This window comes from Triturus cristatus, chromosome 9 (assembly GCF_964204655.1).
Source record: "Triturus cristatus chromosome 9, aTriCri1.1, whole genome shotgun sequence".
NCBI lineage: Eukaryota > Metazoa > Chordata > Amphibia > Caudata > Salamandridae > Triturus > Triturus cristatus.
The window spans coordinates 199,738,630-199,763,261 of record NC_140592.1 but is presented as its reverse complement, the minus strand read 5'-3'; positions in this window follow the sequence as shown (position 1 = coordinate 199,763,261).

Below are 24,632 nucleotides of genomic sequence, written 5' to 3'. Positions count from 1 at the left end.
TGGTGCTGCCGCGGACCGTGTATCGACCATCTTCACCGGGACCTGCTGGCGCTGCCGCGGCCCGTACCAGCTAGACCACCAAGCTCGAGGATTGTGAGCTACCCACCATACCATCTCAACTACCAGACTGGTAACCAGACTGTCCCGCTACCCCCTTTTCCCATCTTGAGAGACTTGAATCGAGGGGACTCCTGAGTCCAGACCTCCTTGTACCTTTTCATCGTACCTTAAGAAGTGCTTATAAAGAACGCTAACGCATCTCCTTGTGTGGTATCTGTCTGTGGGGGGGAAGTTATTTGTCTGTACGATCGCTGGAGACGGCTCTCCCCGGAGACCTCTCCCCTTGTCCTCGGCCGACCCTCCCGGTCCGTCTAACATTGGTGGCCAGCGGCGCGATCCGAATCAACGCGTAATCGTACAGAGAATAGCTCACCCCACGACAAAACCACGATGTCAGCCAAAGATAGCGGTTCCACTGAAAAGTTCCAAATGGATAAGTTGGAAGAATATAGCCACCGCGAACTTAAACAATTCTGCATGGAACTAGGCATTGCTACCACCGGCCTGAGTACCAAAGATGATTTGAAGCGCGCCCTTGAGTCGTGGGCAGAAACTGGGATCGCCGGATCCTCCGACCAAAACAGTGTCGCACCAGAGGGGAACGCCACGACTCCCGAGGAGCGGGGAACGGGCCTCTCGCAGGAGGAGATCCAGGAAAGAGAAAGGACCAGATTACACGAGTTGGAAATGGCACGACTCAAAATGGACGGTGAACTAAAGTTAGCCGAGCAGAAACTAAATCTAGAGCATCTGCGGCTCCGAGAGGAACGAGAAGAAAAACAGAGACAAAGAGAGCTTGAGGAAAAAAGAATAACACTCGAACACGAGCGCAAACTGGCGGAAATAGAACTTCGGAAACAGTTCTATTTCCGGAAATAGAGAACCGGGGGTGCCTGAGCGACCGCACACCCCAGGGGCAACCGAGAAAAAAGTCCACATCCCCAAGGATGTTGTCCGAGAGTATGTCCGAGAAGACGACATACAGCAGTGGTTCAAAGCCTACGAGATCGCCATGACCTCCCACCGGATCGACCGGAGTGATTGGGGAGCCGGACTATGGGGGAGGTTCGTCAACGAAGGTCGCGATGCCCTGTTGCAGCTCCCAGATCACCAAATGTCGTCCTACGACCACATGAAGGCGGCCCTCCTCACCCGCTACGGCCTCACACCCGAGATGTACCGCCAGAGGTTCAGAGATTGCACCCGGATCCCGGGTACAACTTGGGTGGAGTACGTAAACTATTTCAGCCGAGCCTTCGAGGGTTGGATCAAGGGGAGCCATGTAACGACCTACGAACAACTCTTTAACCTTATGGTATGGGAACACCTGTCGAACAACTGTTTCGTCGAGCTCAGGCAGCACCTCCTCGACAGTAAATTGACTGACCCCCGGCAGCTCGCCGCTGAAGCTGACCGATGGGAAAGCACCCGAGTGGGCCGGAGAGGACCACACGAGCAGAACCGAAGCAACCAAGGCCAGCACCGTCCCCGGGGAGGAGGAGAAGGCCAGGGGCGAGGGAGAGACACCCTCCCGGCAACACCCGTGGCCAGCACCCCGCCCCCGGCCGGCCGGGGAAACCCCCCGATGCGTCCAGGGTTCCGAGCCAATGTCACGTGCCACCGATGCCAGCGAGTCGGCCATTACGCCAATGACCCGAGCTGCCCGCAGAACCAAACGCCCAAGCCCCGCCAGGTAGCTGCCGCCACCCTGGGGGAAGAACGACTATCAGAGGAACAGGAAGAGTATGAGCCGGCCCAGCAAGAGTGGGAACCGGCCGCCATGGTTCTAGCGTGCCTAGGGGGAAAAGACATAGTCCCGCGGGCTCCCCTACCCGCCAACACCAGGAAATACGGTCAGTGGGTGACCATTAATGGGCATCGGGCCGAGGCCTTACGTGACACAGGCGCCAGTGTGACGGCCGTCCGCTGTCACCTGGTGAAACCCGAGCAGATCCTGCCGAACATTCTCTGCCCCGTCTGCTCAGCCGACAATTCCGAAAGTCTGTGTCAAATGGCCTGCGTCCCCTTCGAATGGGGAGGGGTCTCCGGCCTGTTGAAAGTGACGGTCCGGGATGATGCCCCCGTGGACTGCCTCCTGGGGAATGACCTTGAGAGCTCCCCGTGGGCCACCGTCGAGAGAAGAGAGCACCTGGGGATGCTGGGCCTCCCGGACTGGGCCTGCGTAACCACCCGGTCCATGGCCGCCCGTGCCGTCCCCCGACCAGAAGAACCGGAATGGCCAGCACCTCCGCCCCCGGTCGCCCCAGTAGAAGACAACGACGAGGCCAACCCCCCGGAACCAACGACCGAAGGGGACGCGCAACCCCAGGACCTCCCCGGCCTGGCTCAGTGGCGTCAAGAAGGGGGGCCCACCCAAGAACAGTTCCGCCAGGAGCAAAAGAACTGCCCCTCCCTCGAGGGACTCCGCCAACAAGCCAGCGCCCAGAGCACAGGGGACTCCACCGGAACTCACTGGGTCTACTGGGAGAACGACCTGCTATACAGCGAACAGAGAATCGCAGAGCTAGGGGCCGGTCGAGTACTGGTGGTACCTCTCCGCTTCAGAGACTTCCTGCTCAACCTGGCCCACGATGTCCCCCTGGCTGGACACCTGGGCCAAGACAAAACTTACAGTCGCCTAGTGACCCACTTTTTCTGGCCGAAGATGCGGAATGACGTCCTGAACCACTGCCGGTCCTGCCCCACGTGCCAGGCCAGCGGGAAGAGTGGCCGTAAGCTGAAAGCCCCTCTACAACCCTTCCCAGTGGTCACCACCCCGTTCGAGAGGGTAGGAATAGACATTGTGGGGCCCCTGGACCCCCGCACGGCACAAGGACATAGGTTCATCCTGGTACTGGTGGATCACGCCACCCGCTACCCCGAGGCGGTTCCTCTACGAACTGTAACAGCTCCGGTGGTTGGCCGGGCCCTAATGGGGATCTTCTCCCGGGTGGGCTTCCCCCGAGAAGTCGTCAGCGACCGAGGCACGAACTTCATCTCCAAATACATGAAGTCCCTCTGGCAACAGTGCGGGGTCACCTACCGATTCACGACCCCCTATCACCCCCAAGGGAACGGACTAGTGGAGCGATTCAACCGCACTCTCAAGGGGATGATTGGGGGATTGGAAGAGCCCCTCCGTCGCCAGTGGGATGTACTACTCCCGTGCCTCCTCTTCGCCTACCGAGAAGTTCCCCAGAAGTCCCTCGGTTTTAGCCCTTTCGAACTCCTGTACGGGCACCCTGTGCGAGGGCCCCTCAGCCTAGTCAAAGAAGGTTGGGAGATGGCCCCCCTAAAGACCCCTCCAGACGTCTTCAAGTACCTCCTGGCCCTACGCAATCAGACCCGGCGCTTCAGGGAGATGGCCAAGGCGAACCTCGAGGCCAGCCAGGAAGACATGAAGAGATGGTATGATCACAATGCCTCCTCCGTCGAGTTCGAACCTGGTCAACGAGTGTGGGTGATGTCCCCCACCGAACCATGTGCCTTGCAAGATAAGTGGACGGGGCCCTTCAAGGTGGTCGAGCGCAAAAGCCCTGTCACTTACCTCATCGACATGGAGACCCCCCGGAACCCCCTTCGGGTCCTCCACACCAACAGACTCAAACCACACTTTGTGCGCTCAGAACTCAGCCTCCTGATGGCTACGGACAGTGGGGCAGAGGAGGACTCCGAACCCCTCCCGGATCTCCTGAAAACTCAGGAGAACGACGGTTCCGTGGACGGGCTCCGGCTCTCCGATGCCCTCACCCCAGAGCAACGCCAGGGCTGCCGGGACCTCCTGCTGCGGTTCGCTTCACTGTTCTCCCTCACTCCCGGGGTCACCCCTTGGTGCCTGCACGACGTAGACACCGGGGACAGTCCCCCTATCCGACACCGGGCCTACCGCGTACCAGATCGGGTACGGGCCTGCATACAAGAGGAAGTGGCCAAAATGCTCACGATCGGGGTCATCGAGCCCTCGGACAGTCCCTGGGCCAGCCCGGTTGTATTGGTCCCCAAAGCCGCTGCCCCCGGCACCACACCTGAACTGAGATTCTGCGTCGACTACCGGGGCTTGAACGCTGTCACCCGAACCGACGCTCATCCTATCACCCGAGCGGATGAATTGATCGATCGGCTGGGGGCCGCCCGCTACCTCAGTATCTTCGACCTAACAGCGGGCTACTGGCAGATCGGTCTCACACCCCGGGCTCAAGAACGGTCCGCCTTCTCTACCCCCGATGGCCACTACCACTTCAAGGTCATGCCCTTCGGCATGAAGAACGCCCCCGCTACATTTCAACGTCTTGTGAACCAGGTCTTGGCGGGGCTCGAAGAGTTCAGCGCTGCCTACCTGGACGATATCGCTGTATACAGCCGCCACTGGTCCGACCACCTCCTCCACCTCCAGGAGGTCCTACAGGCCCTCCAGCGGGCCGGCCTCACGATTAAGGCCGGCAAATGCCAAATTGGTCAAGGGTCCGTGACCTACCTGGGGCACCAGGTGGGAAGCGGGCTGGTGGCCCCACTGCAACTTAAAATTGCTGCCATCCAGTCCTGGCAGCCCCCCGTCACCCAGACCGAAGTCCGAGCCTTCTTGGAGCTCACCGGCTACTACCGGCGGTTCGTGAGGGACTACGGCAGCATTGTGGGGCCCCTCACGGGTCTCATGTCCAAGAACCAACCGAAGCGGATTAACTGGACCCCCGATTGTCAAGCGGCCTTCGAAAAGCTGAAGGCCGCCCTGTGCACCGCCCCTGTGCTCCAGGCCCCCGATTACAGTCGGGAATTCGTGGTACAGACAGACGCCTCCGACCACGGCATCGGAGCGGTTCTTTCCCAAGTGAACCCCGAGGGTCATGACCAGCCGGTGGCCTTCATCAGCCGACGTCTCCTGGCTCGAGAACAGCGCTGGAGCACAATCGAGAGGGAGGCCTTCGCAGTGGTGTGGGCCCTCAAAAAGCTCCGGCCCTATCTCTTCGGTACCCACTTCCGGGTACAAACAGACCATAGACCCCTGCAGTGGCTGATGCAGATGCGGGGGGAGAACCCAAAACTATTGCGCTGGTCCATCTCCCTGCAGGGAATGGACTTCACCGTGGAGCACCGACCGGGTCAAGACCACGCCAACGCAGATGGCCTGTCACGCTTCTTCCGCCTCGACGAGGAGAGTCCCCAAGAAGATGGGTGCCTCTCCCCGCCTTCAGCTGGGGGGGACGCATGTTGGACAGGCCACACGAAGGGCTTGCTCCCTCCCCGCATGACAGGGCCCAAGCCCCGGCCCGCCAGGCGTGACCCACGAGAATCACCCGCACCCCGTCTCCCGACGGAACTCCTGCCCTCGGACCTCCATGTATCACGGGCCCAAGCCACCACCGGCTCCCTCGGCCGGGTCAAGCCGCCATCTTGGGCCCTGCGCCACGAGGCCGCGTGGCCTCCACCCGACCCTAACCCTGGGCCTGGCCGGCCCCGACATCCCGGCACCACCATCCACCCAGGAGGTGAGCGGACCACTTGGCAGGTCAATGGGAGAACGAAGCGCCAAGGACTCTCCCCCGCCAGGTGCCGATCGCCTCCAGTTTCCCCAGGCACCGGCTCCACCCCCCGCTGGGTGTCTGGACACCTTCATCCCGGACCCTCCGACCTCCAAGTGCGAGGGTCCGGACATCAAAGGGCGCCTGCCCTATAACTGGAGCAGCTCCGGAGCAGGAAGGCAGTTGTATCCTGGAGTCGAGAGACACCGAGAGAACTCAGCCTTGACGGACTACTGGCGCTGCCGTAGCCCTATCTTGTGAACTATCGTCCTGCCTGCTGGCGCTGCCGCGGCCTTCTGCAACATCCATCCTCGTCGGGACCTGCTGGCGCTGCCGCGGCCCGTTGTAACGACCATCTTCTCCGGGACCTGCTGGCGCTGCCGCGGACCGTACATCGACCATCTTCACTGGGACCTGCTGGCGCTGCCGCGGACCGTGTATCGACCATCTTCACCGGGACCTGCTGGCGCTGCCGCGGCCCGTACCAGCTAGACCACCAAGCTCGAGGATTGTGAGCTACCCACCATACCATCTCAACTACCAGACTGGTAACCAGACTGTCCCGCTACCCCCTTTTCCCATCTTGAGAGACTTGAATCGAGGGGACTCCTGAGTCCAGACCTCCTTGTACCTTTTCATCGTACCTTAAGAAGTGCTTATAAAGAACGCTAACGCATCTCCTTGTGTGGTATCTGTCTGTGGGGGGGAAGTTATTTGTCTGTATGATCGCTGGAGACGGCTCTCCCCGGAGACCTCTCCCCTTGTCCTCAGCCGACCCTCCCGGTCCGTCTAACAGGTACGGCCTGTACCACCATTGCAGTGGTAGGGGTACGCCTGGTACGAGCCGTACCCACGTCCCAAAGGCATGGGTACGGTGCGTACCCCTAGGTCACCGCAACAATGGTGGTAAGGCCCGTACCCACACCCCCAGAGCGTGTGTACGGCCCGTACCATGCGTACCCCTACGTCACCCCAACAATGGGGGTACGTCCCGTACCCATGCCTCAAGGACGTGGGTACGGCACGTACTAAGCGTACCCCTACATCACCACTGCAATGGTGGTACGGGCCGTACCCAGGCTGTAGGACGTGGGTACGGGTCCTACCACGCCAGTGTACAGACACAGAGCGGTGTGTGGGCATCAGCCCCAGCAGTGTCCAGACATATGAGGGGTGGGTGCCTATCACTCCCAGCAGTGCACAGACATAGGTGGGGTGGGTGCCTATCACTCCCAGCAGTGCCCAGACATAGGAGGGGTGGGTGCCTATCACTCCCAGCAGTGCCCAGACATAGGAGGGGTGGGTTCAGAGTCCCCCCAGCAGTGCCCAGACATAGGAGGGGTGGGTGCAGAGTCCTCCAGCAGTGCCCAGACATAGGAGGGGTGGGTGCCTATCACTTCCAGCAGTGCCCAGACATAGGAGGGGTGGGTGCCTATCACTCCCAGCAGTGCCCAGACATAGGAGGGGTGGGTGCAGGGTCCCCCAGCAGTGCCCAGACATAGGAGGGGTGGGTGCAGAGTCCTCCCAGCAGTGCCCAGACATAGGAGGGGTGGGTGCCTATCACTCCCAGCAGTGCCCAGACATAGGAGGGGTGGGTGCAGAGTCCTCCCAGCAGTGCCCAGACATATGACGGGTGGGTGCCTATCACTCCCAGCAGTGCCCAGACATAGGAGGGGTGGGTGCCTATCACTCCCAGCAGTGCCCAGACATAGGAGGGGTGGGTGCAGAGTCCCCCCAGCAGTGACCAGACATAGGAGGGGTGGGTGCAGAGTCCCCCCAGCAGTGCCCAGAGATAGGAGGGGTGGGAGCAGAGTCCTCCCAGCAGTGCCCAGACATAGGAGGGGTGGGTGACTATCACTCCCAGCAGTGCCCAGACATAGGAGGGGTGGATGCCTATCACTCCCAGCAGTGCCCAGTCATAGGAGGGGTGGGTGCAGAGTCCCCCCAGCAGTGCCCAGACATAGGAGGGGTGGGTGCAGAGTCCCCCCAGCAGTGCCCAGAGATTGGAGGGGTGGGTGCAGAGTCCTCCCAGCAGTGCCAAGACATACGAGGGGTGGGTGCCTATCACTCCCAGCAGTGCACAGACATAGGAGGGGTGGGTGCAGAGTCCCCCCAGCAGTGCCCAGACATAGGAGGGTTGGTTGCAGAGTCCCCCCAGCAGTGCCCAGACATAGGAGGGGTGGGTGCAGAGTCCTCCCAGCAGTGCCCAGACATAGGAGGGGTGGGTGCCTATCACTCCCAGCAGTGCCCAGAGATAGGAGGGGTGGGTGCAGAGTCCCCCCAGCAGTGCCCAGACAAAGGAGGGGTAGGTGCCTATCACTCCCAGCAGTGCCCAGACATAGGAGGGGTGGGTGCAGAGTCCCCCCAGCAGTGCCCAGAGATAGGATGGGTGGGTGCAAAGTCCTCCCAGCAGTGCCCAGACATAGGAGGGGTGGGTGCCTATCACTCCCAGCAGTGACCAGAGATAGGAGGGGTGGGTGCCTATCACTCCCAGCAGTGCCCAGACATATGTGGGGTGGGTGCCTATCACTTCCAGCAGTGCCCAGACATAGGAGGGGTGGGTGCCTATCACTCCCAGCAGTGCCCGGACATAGGAGGGGTGGGTGAAGAGTCCCCCCAGCAGTGCCCAGACATAGGAGGGGTGGGTGCAGAGTCCCCCCAGCAGTGCCCAGAGATAGGAGGGGTGGGTGCAGAGTCCTCCCAGCAATGCCCAGACATAGGAGGGGTGGGTGCCTATCACTCCCAGGAGTGCCCAGACATAGGAGGGGTGGGTGCCTATCACTCCCAGCAGTGCTCAGAGATAGGAGGGGGGGTGCAGAGTCCCCCCAGCAGTGCCCAGACATAGGAGGGGTGGGTGCACTGTCCCCCAGCAGTGCCCAGCCATAGGAGGGGTGGGTGCAGAGTCCCCCCCAGCAGTGTCCAGAGATAGGAGGGGTGGGTGCAGAGTCCTCCCAGAAGTGCCCAGACATAAGAGGGGTGGGTGCCTATCACTCCCAGCAGTGGCCAGACATAGGAGGGGTGAGTGCAGAGTCCCCCAGCAGTGCCCAGAGATAGGAGGGGTGGGTGCAGAGTCCTCCCAGCAGTGCCCAGACATAGGAAGGGTGGGTGCCTATACTCCCAGCAGTGCCCAGACATAGGAGGGGTGGGTGCATAGTCCCCCCAGCAGTACCCAGACATAGGAGGGTTTGGTGCAGAGTCCCCCCAGCAGTGCCCAGACATAGGGGGGGTGGGTGCAGAGTCCTCCCAGCAGTGCCCAGACATAGGAGGGGTAGGTGCCTATCACTCCCAGCAGTGCCCAGACATAAGAGGGGTGGGTGCCTATCACTCCCAGCAGTGCCCAGAGATAGGAGGGGTGGGTGCAGAGTCCCCCCAGCAGTGCCCAGACATAGGAGGGGTGGGTGCAGAGTCCCCCCAGCAGTGCCCAGACATAGGAGGGGTGGGTGCAGAGTCCCCCCAGCAGTGCCCAGAGATAGGAGGGGTGGGTGCAGAGTCCTCCCAGCAGTGCCCAGACATAGGAGGGGTGGGTGCCTATCACTCCCAGCAGTGCCCAGACATAGGAGGGGTGGGTGCAGAGTCCCCCCAGCAGTGCCCAGACATAGGAGGGGTGGGTGCAGAGTCCTCCCAGCAGTGCCCAGACATAGGAGGCGTGGGTGCCTATCACTCCCAGCAGTGCCCAGACATAGGAGGGGTGGGTGCCTATCACTCCCAGCAGTGCCCAGAGATAGGAGGGTTGGGTGCCTATCACTCCCAGCAGTACCCAGACATAGGAGGGGTGGGTGCCTATCACTCCCAGCAGTGCCCAGACATAGGAGGGGTGGGTGCCTATCACTCCCAGCAGTGCCCAGACATAGGAGGGGTGGGTGAAGAGTCCCCCCAGCAGTGCCCAGACATAGGAGGGGTGGGTGCAGAGTCCCCCCAGCAGTGCCCAGAGATAGGAGGGGTGGGTGCAGAGTCCTCCCAGCAGTGCCCAGACATAGGAGGGGTGGGTGCCTATCACTCCCAGCAGTGCCCAGACATAGGAGGGGTGGGTGCCTATCACTCCCAGCAGTGCTCAGAGATAGGAGGGGTGGGTGCAGAGTCCCCCCAGCAGTGCCCAGACATAGGAGGGGTGGGTGCAGAGTCCCCCAGCAGTGCCCAGCCATAGGAGGGGTGGGTGCAGAGTCCCCCCCAGCAGTGTCCAGAGATAGGAGGTGTGGGTGCAGAGTCCTCCCAGAAGTGCCCAGACATAAGAGGGGTGGGTGCCTATCACTCCCAGCAGTGCCCAGACATAGGAGGGGTGGGTGCCTATCACTCCCAGCAGTGCCCAGACATAGGAGGGGTGGGTTCAGAGTCCCCCCAGCAGTTCCCAGACATAGGAGGGGTGGGTGCAGAGTCCTCCAGCAGTGCCCAGACATAGGAGGGGTGGGTGCCTATCACTTCCAGCAGTGCCCAGACATAGGAGGGGTGGGTGCCTATCACTCCCAGCAGTGCCCAGACATAGGAGGGGTGGGTGAAGGGTCCCCCAGCAGTGCCCAGCCATAGGAGGGGTGGGTGCAGAGTCCTCCCAGCAGTGCCCAGACATAGGAGGGGTGGGTGCCTATCACTCCCAGCAGTGCCCAGACATAGGAGGGGTGGGTGCAGAGTCCTCCCAGCAGTGCCCAGACATAGGAGGGGTGGGTGACTATCACTCCCAGCAGTGCCCAGACATAGGAGGGGTGGATGCCTATCACTCCCAGCAGTGCCCAGACATAGGAGGGGTGGGTGCAGAGTCCCCCCAGCAGTGCCCAGACATAGGAGGGGTGGGTGCGGAATCCCCCCCAGCAGTGCCCAGAGATAGGAGGGGTGGGTGCAGAGTCCTCCCAGCAGTGCCAAGACATATGAGGGGTGGGTGCCTATCACTCCCAGCAGTGCACAGACATAGGAGGGGTGGGTGCAGAGTCCCCCCAGCAGTGCCCAGACATAGGAGGGTTGGTTGCAGAGTTCCCCCAGCAGTGCCCAGACATAGGAGGGGTGGGTGCAGAGTCCTCCCAGCAGTGCCCAGACATAGGAGGGGTGGGTGCCTATCACTCCCAGCAGTGCCCAGAGATAGGAGGGGTGGGTGCAGAGTCCCCCCAGCAGTGCCCAGACAAAGGAGGGGTTGGTGCCTATCACTCCCAGCAGTGCCCAGACATAGGAGGGGTGGGTGCAGAGTCCCCCCAGCAGTGCCCAGAGATAGGATGGGTGGGTGCAAAGTCCTCCCAGCAGTGCCCAGACATAGGAGGGGTGGGTGCCTATCACTCCCAGCAGTGACCAGAGATAGGAGGGGTGGGTGCCTATCACTCCCAGCAGTGCCCAGACATATGTGGGGTGGGTGCCTATCACTTCCAGCAGTGCCCAGACATAGGAGGGGTGGGTGCCTATCACTCCCAGCAGTGCCCAGACATAGGAGGGGTGGGTGAAGAGTCCCCCCAGCAGTGCCCAGGCATAGGAGGGGTGGGTGCAGAGTCCCCCCAGCAGTGCCCAGAGATAGGAGGGGTGGGTGCAGAGTCCTCCCAGCAGTGCCCAGACATAGGAGGGGTGGGTGCCTATCACTCCCAGCAGTGCCCAGACATAGGAGGGGTGGGTGAAGAGTCCCCCCAGCAGTGCCCAGGCATAGGAGGGGTGGGTGCAGAGTCCACCCAGCAGTGCCCAGAGAGGAGGGGTGGGTGCAGAGTCCTCCCAGCAGTGCCCAGACATAGGAGGGGTGGGTGCAGGGTCCCCCAGCAGTGCCCAGCCATAGGAGGGGTGGGTGCAGAGTCCTCCCAGCAGTGCCCAGACATAGGAGGGGTGGGTGCCTATCACTCCCAGCAGTGCCCAGACATAGGAGGGGTGGGTGCAGAGTCCTCCCAGCAGTGCCCAGACATAGGAGGGGTGGGTGACTATCACTCCCAGCAGTGCCCAGACATAGGAGGGGTGGATGCCTATCACTCCCAGCAGTGCCCAGACATAGGAGGGGTGGGTGCAGAGTCCCCCCAGCAGTGCCCAGACATAGGAGGGGTGGGTGCGGAATCCCCCCAGCAGTGCCCAGAGATAGGAGGGGTGGGTGCAGAGTCCTCCCAGCAGTGCCAAGACATATGAGGGGTGGGTGCCTATCACTCCCAGCAGTGCACAGACATAGGAGGGGTGGGTGCAGAGTCCCCCCAGCAGTGCCCAGACATAGGAGGGTTGGTTGCAGAGTTCCCCCAGCAGTGCCCAGACATAGGAGGGGTGGGTGCAGAGTCCTCCCAGCAGTGCCCAGACATAGGAGGGGTGGGTGCCTATCACTCCCAGCAGTGCCCAGAGATAGGAGGGGTGGGTGCAGAGTCCCCCCAGCAGTGCCCAGACAAAAGAGGGGTGGGTGCCTATCACTCCCAGCAGTGCCCAGACATAGGAGGGGTGGGTGCAGAGTCCCCCCAGCAGTGCCCAGAGATAGGATGGGTGGGTGCAAAGTCCTCCCAGCAGTGCCCAGACATAGGAGGGGTGGGTGCCTATCACTCCCAGCAGTGACCAGAGATAGGAGGGGTGGGTGCCTATCACTCCCAGCAGTGCCCAGACATATGTGGGGTGGGTGCCTATCACTTCCAGCAGTGCCCAGACATAGGAGGGGTGGGTGCCTATCACTCCCAGCAGTGCCCAGACATAGGAGGGGTGGGTGAAGAGTCCCCCCAGCAGTGCCCAGGCATAGGAGGGGTGGGTGCAGAGTCCCCCCAGCAGTGCCCAGAGATAGGAGGGGTGGGTGCAGAGTCCTCCCAGCAGTGCCCAGACATAGGAGGGGTGGGTGCCTATCACTCCCAGCAGTGCCCAGACATAGGAGGGGTGGGTGCCTATCACTCCCAGCAGTGCTCAGAGATAGGAGGGGTGGGTGCAGAGTCCCCCCAGCAGTGCCCAGACATAGGAGGGGTGGGTGCAGAGTCCCCCAGCAGTGCCCAGCCATAGGAGGGATGGGTGCAGAGTCCCCCCCAGCAGTGTCCAGAGATAGGAGGGGTGGGTGCAGAGTCCACCCAGAAGTGCCCAGACATAAGAGGGGTGGGTGCCTATCACTCCCAGCAGTGGCCAGACATAGGAGGGGTGGGTGCAGAGTAGGCCTGGGCAAAAATTTCGTTCCGTTCGCGGAAATTGCGATAATTTGACATTTTTGCGTTCCGCGGAGAGCGCGAAAATGTCAAAAATTCCGGTTTCCGCAGCTTGGCGATAATTTGTTTCTTGCTCGCGCTGTAAAATGATACATTCTCGCGCGCGCGCGATCGCCTTACCTGAATCCCTGCGTTCGCCGACAAGTTTTCTTGATCCGGTCGCGTTCTCCATGAGATGTTGTATTGTTTTTAGCCATTTGCGCTGTCTCGCGACAGTTCGCGCCCGCAGTGACGTCATGCGTCGCGCGATCACGTCTTTCTTCTCGCGATCATGCACCGCGAGAACAACTCAAAACAAGATGGCCGCGCCCGCAAGCAACCACATGGGTAAGTTGGCGACCCGCAACCATGCAGAAAATCTCGCGAACATGCCGGAAAAAAAATTCCGCATCTTCGCGATATTTCTGCTTGTTTGCGATAATTTTAAACATTCTCGCGATAATTTGCGAAGGTTAATTCCGCAAATTCCGCCCACCCCTAGTGCAGAGTCCCCCCAGCAGTGCCCAGAGATAGGAGGGGTGGGTGCAGAGTCCTCCCAGCAGTGCCCAGACATAGGAGGGGTGGGTGCCTATCACTCCCAGCAGTGCCCAGACATAGGAGGGGTGGGTGCAGAGTCCCCCCAGCAGTACCCAGACATAGGAGGGTTGGGTGCAGAGTCCCCCCAGCAGTGCCCAGACATAGGAGGGGTGGGTGCAGAGTCCTCCCAGCAGTGCCCAGACATAGGAGGGGTAGGTGCCTATCACTCCCAGCAGTGCCCAGACATAGGAGGGGTGGGTGCCTATCACTCCCAGCAGTGCCCAGAGATAGGAGGGGTGGGTGCAGAGTCCCCCCAGCAGTGCCCAGACATAGGAGGGGTGGGTGCAGAGTCCCCCCAGCAGTGCCCAGACATAGGAGGGGTGGGTGCAGAGTCCCCCCAGCAGTGCCCAGAGATAGTAGGGGTGGGTGCAGAGTCCTCCCAGCAGTGCCCAGACATAGGAGGGGTGGGTGCCTATCACTCCCAGCAGTGCCCAGACATAGGAGGGGTGGGTGCAGAGTCCCCCCAGCAGTGCCCAGACATAGGAGGGGTGGGTGCAGAGTCCTCCCAGCAGTGCCCAGACATAGGAGGCGTGGGTGCCTATCACTCCCAGCAGTGCCCAGACATAGGAGGGGTGAGTGCCTATCACTCCCAGCAGTGCCCAGAGATAGGAGGGTTGGGTGCCTATCACTCCCAGCAGTACCCAGACATAGGAGGGGTGGGTGCCTATCACTCCCAGCAGTGCCCAGACGTAGGAGGGGTGGGTGCCTATCACTCCCAGCAGTGCCCAGACATAGGAGGGGTGGGTGAAGAGTCCCCCCAGCAGTGCCCAGACATAGGAGGGGTGGGTGCAGAGTCCCCCCAGCAGTGCCCAGAGATAGGAGGGGTGGGTGCAGAGTCCTCCCAGCAGTGCCCAGACATAGGAGGGGTGGGTGCCTATCACTCCCAGCAGTGGCCAGACATAGGAGGGGTGGGTGCCTATCACTCCCAGCAGTGCTCAGAGATAGGAGGGGTGGGTGCAGATTCCCCCCAGCAGTGCCCAGACATAGGAGGGGTGGGTGCAGAGTCCCCCAGCAGTGCCCAGCCATAGGAGGGGTGGGTGCAGAGTCCCCCCCAGCAGTGTCCAGAGATAGGAGGGGTGGGTGCAGAGTCCTCTCAGAAGTGCCCAGACATAAGAGGGGTGGGTGCCTATCACTCCCATCAGTGGCCAGACATAGGAGGGGTGGGTGCTGAGTCCCCCCAGCAGTGCCCAGAGATAGGAGGGGTGGGTGCAGAGTCCTCCCAGCAGTGCCCAGACATAGAAGGGGTGGGTGCCTATCACTCCCAGCAGTGCCCAGACATAGGAGGGGTGGGTGCAGAGTCCCCCCAGCAGTACCCAGACATAGGAGGGTTGGGTGCAGAGTCCCCCCAGCAGTGCCCAGACATAGGAGGGGTGGGTGCAGAGTCCTCCCAGCAGTGCCCAGACATAGGAGGGGTGGGTGCCTATCACTCCCAGCAGTGCCCAGACATAGGAGGGGGGGTTCCTATCACTCCCAGCAGTGCCCAGAGATAGGAGGGGTGGGTGCAGAGTCCCCCCAGCAGTGCCCAGACAGAGGAGGGGTGGGTGCAGAGTCCCCCCAGCAGTGCCCAGACATAGGAGGGGTGGGTGCAGAGTTCCCCCAGCAGTGCCCAGAGATAGGAGGGGTGGGTGCCTATCACTCCCAGCAGTGTCCAGACATAGGAGGGGTGGGTGCAGAGTCCCCCCAGCAGTGCCCAGACATAGGAGGGGCGGGTGCCTATCACTCCCAGCAGTGCCCAGACATAGGAGGGGTGGGTGCAGAGTCCCCCCAGCAGTGCCCAGACATAGGAGGGGTGGGTGCAGAGTCCTCCCAGCAGTGCCCAGACATAGGAGGCGTGAGTGCCTATCACTCCCAGCAGTGCCCAGACATAGGAGGGGTGGGTGCCTATCACTCCCAGCAGTGCCCAGAGATAGGAGGGTTGGGTGCCTATCACTCCCAGCAGTACCCAAACATAGGAGGGGTGGGTGCCTATCACTCCCAGCAGTGCCCAGACATAGGAGGGGTGGGTGCCTATCACTCCCAGCAGTGCCCAGACATAGGAGGGGTGGGTGCAGAGTCCCCCCAGCAGTGCCCAGACATAGGAGGAGTGGGTGCAGAGCCCCCCAGCAGTTCCCAGAGATAGGAGGGGTGGGTGCAGAGTCCTCCCAGCAGTGCCCAGACATAGGAGGGGTGGGTGCCTATCACTCCCAGCAGTGGTCAGAGATAGGAGGGGTGGGTGCAGAGTCCCCCCAGCAGTGCCCAGACATCGGAGGGGTGGGTGCAGAGTCCCCCCAGCAGTGCCCAGACATAGGAGGGGTGGGTGCAGAGTCCCCCCAGCAGTGCCCAGAGATAGGAGGGTTGGGTGCAGAGTCCTCCCAGAAGTGCCCAGACATAAGAGGGGTGGGTGCCTATCACTCCCAGCAGTGCCCAGACATAGGAGGGGTGGGTGCAGAGACCCCCAGCAGTGCCCAGACATAGGAGGGGTTGGTGCAGAGTCCCCCCAGCAGTGCCCAGAGATAGGAGGGGTGGGTGCAGAGTCCTCCCAGCAGTGCCCAGACATAGGAGGGGTGGGTGCCTATCACTCCCATCAGTGCCCAGACATAGGAGGGGTGGGTGCAGAGTCCCCCCAGCAGTGCCCAGACATAGCAGGGGTGGGTGCAGAGTCCCCCAGCAGTGCCCAGACATAGGAGGGGTGGGTGCCTATCACTCCCAGCAGTGCCCAGACATAGGAGGGGTGGGTGCCTATCACTCCCAGCAGTGCCCAGACACTTATGACACATGCATACCCACCCCTGGTGCTGGCAGCACAATATACACAATGAGAGCATGCAACAACATGTGCCACCCTACTAAACTAAGAGACCCAAAGGGAACACACACTGTCACGCACATTCCAGGACTGATAGGAATGTACAGGTGCTGGGGCAGCCAACAAGTTGTTGCCTACTATGGAAGGAAAAGGGTGGAGTACCCACAGATACAATGCCCACAATTGTCAGTCAGGTGACCAAAGACCCTGCAGAACACGCAACACATGTGTGCGAGGCTGGGAGTACACACATGCATAGGGCGTAAAAGGGAACATGTCCACATGAAGTCATGTCAATATACTCCATACACTAGTACAGTGACCACCAAGGATGCCACAAATGATGCAGGTGGATACATTGCTGAGCAGGCATGACCAAAGTTGGAGGGATCCGTCACACACCCAGGATATGTAGACACAGCTCAGCACAACAATTGAGAAACAGCCTGCAGGGAAGATGTCAGGGTCCACAGAGGAAGGAACACACCTTGGGACAATATCACCATACAGTAAGAGCACACATGACCAAAGATTATTTGCAGAGCCCTTCTGATGGCACACAGATACCAGGGTCCACCCCATGAGCAGCACACTACAACATTTCCCAGACACCTAACACATTATCACCACCCCAAATCATGGAGCAGCACCACCAAAAGCAAGTCCAGGAAAGCATTAGTGTGCAAAAGAAAAAAAAATGCTTTATTCAGCAGAAAATAATATTTGCTAAATGAATGTCCTGAAAATAGAATGCCCATAGGCCAGGCCATGTGAAAAGTCCTGGTGGGGGACACTTAGGGACGTGTCTCCCCTAGCTTGCCTGCACAGTTCACATGTCCATTTCATCCACAGAAGGGGGGGCATCATGTGGGGGAGAAGGACCAGGCACCGCAGGGACAGGAGGGGCAAGGGTAGATGTTGTGGGTGCAGGGAGGGACGACTCCACCACAGGGGGTGGGGCAGCGCCAAAGGTGGTGGTGAGGATGGCGCTGCATATGGTGGCAAGGTCTTCCAGCGTCTCCCCTGCACCCGAATAACCCACAGGCCCCAAGGAGGGGGGGTCGGAGGGATGGGTTGCAGCGCTACTGGGGGAGGGTGTGGACAGGGGGGGACTCAACTCCCCTGCCCGGGGACTCTATCGACCACTTGCGGGGTGGTGTCACACTGGGGCTGAGGGACAGACTGGCCATGAAGGTCTCCTTGTCCGACTGTTGGGCAGGGGAGCTAAGGGGAGTGGTTTTGGAGGAAGTGGGTCTTGGGGAATGTGGACTCCCACTCTGGCTGCGTGGCTGCCGTTTGCCCCCAGACCCAGTGGGTGTGCCTACTTCCCCCTGTGTGTGCATGACTGGAGGAGTGCGCTTTGCCTTCCCTGGTGGTGTGCTGCCTGTGTCTGGTGGGGTGCGTGCATGGTGACGTCTGGGTGTGCGTGGGACAGGCATGGGAGTAGGAAGTGTGGATGGTGCAGGGGTAGGGGGGGGACGGAGCGCTGCTGGAAATCCACTGCTGCAGTCAGTGTGGAGTCTATGGACTTCAGCAACATCTGTTGATCAGACAACGCTGCTGGCATGGCCTCCATGTATGACTGCATCTGTGTTAGCAGTGTGGTGTGGCCATGGAGGACAGTAAGCATCGATGCCTGACCAACCTGCAACTGCCGCAGAATGTCCACAGACTAGGCATTGACGGCAGCAGGGGAGACAGGGGCAGGGGGTGCGGTGCCTGGCACGAAGGAGACCTGTTGGCGCCTAGCACGGTGGGAAGGGACCCGAGCAGGTGGGAGGCGGGTGATGGGAATTGAGGGGGCGGCGACAGATGGAGTTCCGCTCTCAGCTCTGGTAACAGCATCCGCCCTCTCAGGGAGCTCAGCCTCGGACCCGTCAGCGTCATAGTCGGTGATGTGACTGGACAGGTCCTCCGCCGCACACCCCTCCGCCTCCGTGCCACTCGCTGAGCCAGACACGCCAGCACTGGTGGCACCGCTGCTGGATCCCTCCTCAATTTCCGTGCCAGTGTCTCCCTCTGTTTCCCCCGACGATGCTGTGGGCAAGGTGAAGAGACAGGAAATAATCAGACACCTGTATACATATGCCACATGATTCAAAACTACATAGGTCACAGTGCATAGCATGAAACGCAACATGAGTAACATCTACAATACTACACACATATGTAGGCCCTGCACCACACAGTTGGTTGACCCACCATGCCACTGAGAAACAATGGAGAGCATGACACAACAGCAAAGAACTTGAAATCTAGTTAGACTGAGGAGCTAGACTCTGGGGAGAGTCGAGTACAGCATCTGGACCACACACCGTAGCCAAAAAAGGGATGAGCAGGAACCATGTCTTGTAACTTTTGGCACATGCTGCTTAGCAAATACATTTAACCCTGCCCAACATGACTGGGTCACTGCAAGATGAGTGTATGTTCAGACAATCATCACACACAGGCCAGACCTGGCAAGGACACATACGGTTTGGACATGTAGGCCTTTCCCGCACAAACCACCCCCTACCTGAGACAATGTGAGTGACACAGAGGAAGAACTTACACCTCTTACTCAGGGATTACTAAAATACCCTTCAATAAATCCTGAATGTACACAAACTAACCCTCGTGCGCCTGTCCACACATAAAATTGACAAACAACCATCATCAGATAGTTGTACCAAAACACACTGGCACTGGCCACTGTGAGTATACACCAGCCAAATTGGGTCACCCTGTACAGTGGACACATGTAGCACACTTTACGTATATACACATTAGGCCAGGGTACAATGCCACAGAGCCCAACCTATGCTGAAGACACAGTGAATATCCACATTATTGGATGACACACATGATACCTAGGAAAAGGTGCCCCAGGGGACTGTAGTGGCCACACCCCTCCATTGTCCGGGATGGATATGACTGCAACAGAAGCAAACGTCCCTGCACGATGCATATCTCCCACTCATGCACATCATGTCTGAGGCAACAACATTGGTCATGCATGCTGTAAGGCAGTACACTTTTCAGACACACTCCTATGTCGGGAGTCAGCATCAGTGCCAACTAACATGGACCCCACATTGACTGAACTGGCCAGGGCACAGGCAAGGTTCCAACACATGTTACACACCACCCCCACACATGATGCTGCAAGCATTGGGCACTTGGATTAACTGGCATCCCAGATGACCTTGTGCAAGAGTGACTACACACAGACCAGGGAACACGTGTCAAGGAGGGGAAGGGAGGAAGAACAGCACCGGTTTACTATGGGGAACAGGATATGTACTGCACATATGGACCCTGGCAGTGTATCCATGCAACTGCGCACTTCCAAAAGCTGGTTACACACAACAAACACACATGTACCTACCCCTTTCCTGCTGCTGCTTCTCCGCTAGGTGCCTATCCAAGTCAGGGAAGACCACCGCCAGCACATGCTTCATCTGGTGGGTCAGGCGCCGGCACCCACGGTTCTTGTGGCTCTCAGGTGAGTCCCCCAGCAGGTCCCGGGCGATCCTCCTGGTCCAGCACCGGATATCCTGTCAGCGTTTCCTCACCTGGGGCAGGCGCCGCCTCCGACCCTGCACCGACCTCACGGCACTGACGGCTTCCCTCCAGATCTCCCCCTTGGCATGGATGCCTACCTGTGAGGATGACAAAGTGAGACATCATCAATACACCTGCTACATGTCACAGAGACACACATTTGAACAATTTGGCTGGTTTGAACAGGGCATACTATGCAGCAAAATCATTGCACCTTCATCATAGGGACATTATCCTCTGGGGAAGGCCAAAGGCACAACGTGACATTGAAAGTACACAGGTGGAATGAGGGGTGCAACACAATCACTGATCCCGGCTCACACTGTGCATCAAAAGCTACACCACGATTATGTACAGCACCTCAAAGCAGTCACATGCCCCAGGCCACTGGCGCAACCTCAGCAGGGTACACAGACACACACAGGCACAGGACAATCACCTGCCATTGGCAACTGCGGGTACAAATATCACTGCACATGTGGTACTAGACCGGGGGGTGTCACAGGTGTGGGGCAGGCTCAGCACGTCAGACACACAGCACTGCTCCCTGCTCACATCAGATGGGTAGGGTATATGCATCCCTCATGCATCTGGGGTGCAACACTCCACATAGACACTCACCCACATGACAGGGGACTTACACACACACCAATGTCCAGGGGACGAACACATCATTTGGACACTCTCACCACAGGTACACTTAACTCACACACATCTGTGGGTACAGTCACCTGTCACACTGGGGGGACCACAGAATCACATCAGGAATGTAGAAACCACATTCCCAAGAGGATTAGCCAGGCTGAATGTGGCATGCACCATGCAGTGAGTGTCAAAGTAAGCACCATGCAAGTGAGGAGTGCAGACATGCACTACAGCATGCTCTGCATGGGAGACATGAGGCATTCCCCCCCCGGGACCCACTCTGAAGAACATTGCATGTCTGTCACACCTGGACACAATGCCAGAAGTGACAGTCACAGAAAAAGGGCACAGTCTAAGCTAATGGAGTCTGCACTCACCTGCTCCCCTGGTCTCCCATACAGGCAAGGGTACTGTGGGAGGATCACGTCCAGCAGGGCCTGGTTCTCCTCCTAGGTGAATGGCTTGGCCCTCTCCACAGACCTGGACATGGTGCCAGAGGAATCACAAGCAGCAGCAGTGGTGTGGAATGAAAGGTTGTGCAGGCAAGTGCTCTCTAATGGGGCCAGGCTGCCTTATATTTGCCTTGCTGGCCTGTTTCATTTACAGGAGTACAGAGTGATTGGTCAATCTCATTTGCATCCTACGTTTCCTCCAATCCCTTTAAACCTACCCCAGTGGGTGCCTTTGCATGTTATAAAAAAGGAGCATGATGTCAAGTCAACAACCACTTTGCAACTTTGTATATTGTCTCCAACCGACTTCTGCTGGCCACCTGATGAAAACATTTGAACTTAAAACTGGGTCTCCATGACGACCAGCATACATTTAGGCCCTTATAATTGTCCCTCATGTGTCCCCTATGTATTTTCACTATACACACACAGGTACGGGGCGTTCCACGCCCCTAGGGCACCACTACTCCAGTGATACGGTCCGTACACACGTGTGTAGGGTCCGTACCACTATGGTAGTGCAGCCGTAGGCCTATGCCATGGTGATACAGTCCGTACACGCGTGTGTAGGGTCCGTACCACTATGGTGGTGCAGCCGTAGGCGTACGCCATGGTGATACGGTCCGTACACGCGTGTGTAGGGTCCGTACCACTATGGTAGTGCAGCCATAGGCATACGCCATAGGGATACGGTCCGTACATGCGTGTGTAGGGTCCGTACCACTATGGTTGTGTCGCCGTGATATCATCAGTGATGTCACTAACCATGTCATAAGTGATGTAATATGTGACGTCATCAGCAGTGCATTGCGGAGGCACGAGTTATAGTTAGCTGAACTAACTATAACAGGGGAATTTCTGGGGTTTTGTATGAGGGAAATGTCCAGCTAACTATAACGCCCCTGAAACCTTTGGTTTTTTCATTGAATATATATATACATACATATATAAACATATATATAATCTGCCTATCTATATAAATACAAATATAAATGCATGCATACATATACATATCCATATATGCATGTTATGTACATGAAAGTTTGAAAAACACTAATAAAAGCAAAGCTAAAAAGCCACCTAATTACAAACAGAATTGCTTTAACTTAAACGAGGGCGAGACCTATTGCATTTTCAATGCTTGTTTACTTTGGTTCCATCAAGAAGGTATTTATATGTGTCACACATTTGCCATCAATTTTGAATGGTAGCACTCTAGTTCCTCATTAGATCACTGTAGTAAAGCTACTGCTCACCAGGGAAGTCTGCTGCTGGTATTCAAAGTGCATGTTTCAGTCTGCATGTCAGAATTTTATAATGAAATAGAAGAGAATTTGAGAAGTCAAAATGTGCACTAATTTTTCTTTCGCAGCACTAATCATAATTTCTATGGCAAAATGAACCCCCTCATTTTGTTCCTTTGCAAATTAAATGTTTTAAGTGTTACCACTTTATTCCAATCAAGATGGCATCAGGTGTGCCATACTTTTGTCATAAGTAAGACTGTTAGCGCTCTAGTTGTTCTTTAAAACACTCTGGGACATTCTGTCGTTGGGCTATACTTGGGCTACATCTGGGTGATATTTGTGCAACATTTGGGCTCTTTTGTCTCTGGTGGCCATCTTGGGAGACTTATTTGTTATGAAATTTCCTAATTTGCTCATTTACTACAGTCTCCTTAGTAGGCATACTTTCAGTTTTTTACTTTGATTCCATCAAGAAGGCATTCAGATGTGTCAATCAATCAATCAATCAATCAATCAATCAATCAATCAATCAATCAATCAATCAATCAATCAATCAAAGCATTTATATAGCGCACTACTCACCCGTAGGGTCTCAAGGCGCTGGGGGAGGGGGGTCCGCTACTGCTCCAACAGCCAGGTCTTGAGCTGCTTCCTGAAGGCGAGGTGGTCCTGGGTCAGGCGGAGGTGGGTCGGGAGGGAGTTCCACGTCTTGGCGGCCAGGTAGGAGAAGGACCTTCCTCCTGTGGTGGCTCTTCGGATCCGGGGGACGGCGGCGAGGGCGTGGTCAGTCGATCGAAGTTGGCGTGAGGGAGCGTAGAAGTTGAGGCGGCTGTTGAGGTATCCTGGGCCTTGGTTGAGTAGGGCCTTGTGTGCGTGGGTGAGGAGGCGGAAGGTGATTCTCTTGTTGACCGGGAGCCAGTGCAGATCTCTCAGGTGTCTGGAGATGTGGCTGCGACGGGGGATGTCCAGGATGAGTCGTGTTGAGGCGTTCTGGATCCGCTGGAGTCTCTTCTGGAGTTTGGCGGTGGTTCCGGCGTAGAGAGAGTTGCCGTAGTCCAGACGGCTGGTGACGAGGGCCTGGTTGACCGTCTTCCTAGTCTCATTGGGAATCCACCGGAAGATCTTGCTTAGCATGCGCAGGATGTTGAAGCATGACGAGGAGACGGCGTTGACTTGTCTGGTCATGGAGATGGAGGAGTCTAGGATGAAGCCCAGGTTGCGTGCATGGTCTGTTGGTTTGGGTGCGCTGCCCAGGGCGGGGGGCCACCAGGAGTTGTCCCAGGCGGAGGGTGAAGATCCCAGGATGAGGACTTCCGTCTTGTCTGAGTCCAGTTTCAGTCACACATTTGCCATAAATTCAGAATGTTAGCACTCTAGTTGCTCATTAGATCACTGTAGTAAAGCTACTGCTCACCAGGGAAGTCTGCTGCTGGTATTAAAAGTGCTTGTTTCAGTCTGCATATCAACATTTTTTAATGAAATAGAAGAGGATTTGAGAAGTCACTCAAAGTGTGCCCTAATTTTTCTTTCTGCAGCACTAATCATACTTTCTATGGCAAAATGAACCCCCTCATTTTGTTCCTTTTTAAATTAAATGTTTTAAGAGCTACCACTTTATTCCAATCAAGATGGCTTCAGGTGTGCCATACGTTTATCATAAGTAGGACTGTTAGCGCTCTAGTTGTTCTTTGGAACACTCTGAGAAGCTGCAGTAGAACACAAAGGAATCAACTGACGATCTCTGCCCTTGTTGGATGTACATGTTTTACTGAGAATGTCAGACTTCATTCTCACATGACTGAGAAAGATAATGTGAATTTACAGAAAATATGCTCTCAATTTAGCTTATAGATCACCTACCAAACCTCTGTGGGAAAAGCATGAGAAAATAGTTTTCTCTCAAACATGATTCATGATATCCCAGCAGAAGGCTTTTTCACATGATAAAATCTCATTAGAACATACCACAATTCCTAAAATGAGTTTGGTACCATCAACAAATGATTTATAATGTAAGTAAAGTCTTAAAACCTTCTATTAACTGCAATGCTTTTTAATGAGGTGCTATCATGTATATTGGTCCCAAGATGGCTGCCAACACTTCTCGGATGAAGTGCTGACAGCCAATCAGAACTCATGATGAGATGTGTGGTTAGGCTCCGCCCAGATATGTATGTGATTTTACTTTTGATTTTCTCAGGAACTACTGAACGGATTTACACCATTTAAGCAAAATGCACGACTCTGAACCAAGGTCTACCTTTCTGCCAAATTTGGTGCAATTCCGTTAAGCAGTTCGGGCTGTAGCTGTGGCTAAAGGTCCTATGGGAAATTGCATGGGGAAAACACGTTTGGGACCCCCCCCTTTTTTCTCAGCCCCCGCTACACAAATCATCTCGCGACTTTCAGGATAGGAGCGGACCGGAGCTGGCCAAAAGTTTTGAAAATTTCGTGAAGATTCGTCAATGGGCGCCAAAGTTATTCCAAATAGAATGTTGCGGATTTCCGATGGAAGATAGGTCCTAACTATAACTACCTACTGGCGACCGCCAGTAGGTTATATATATATATATATATATATATATATATATATATATATATATATATATATATATATATATATATATATATATATATATATATATATATATATATATATTCACTGAAAAAACCATGGGTTTCACACACGTTATAGT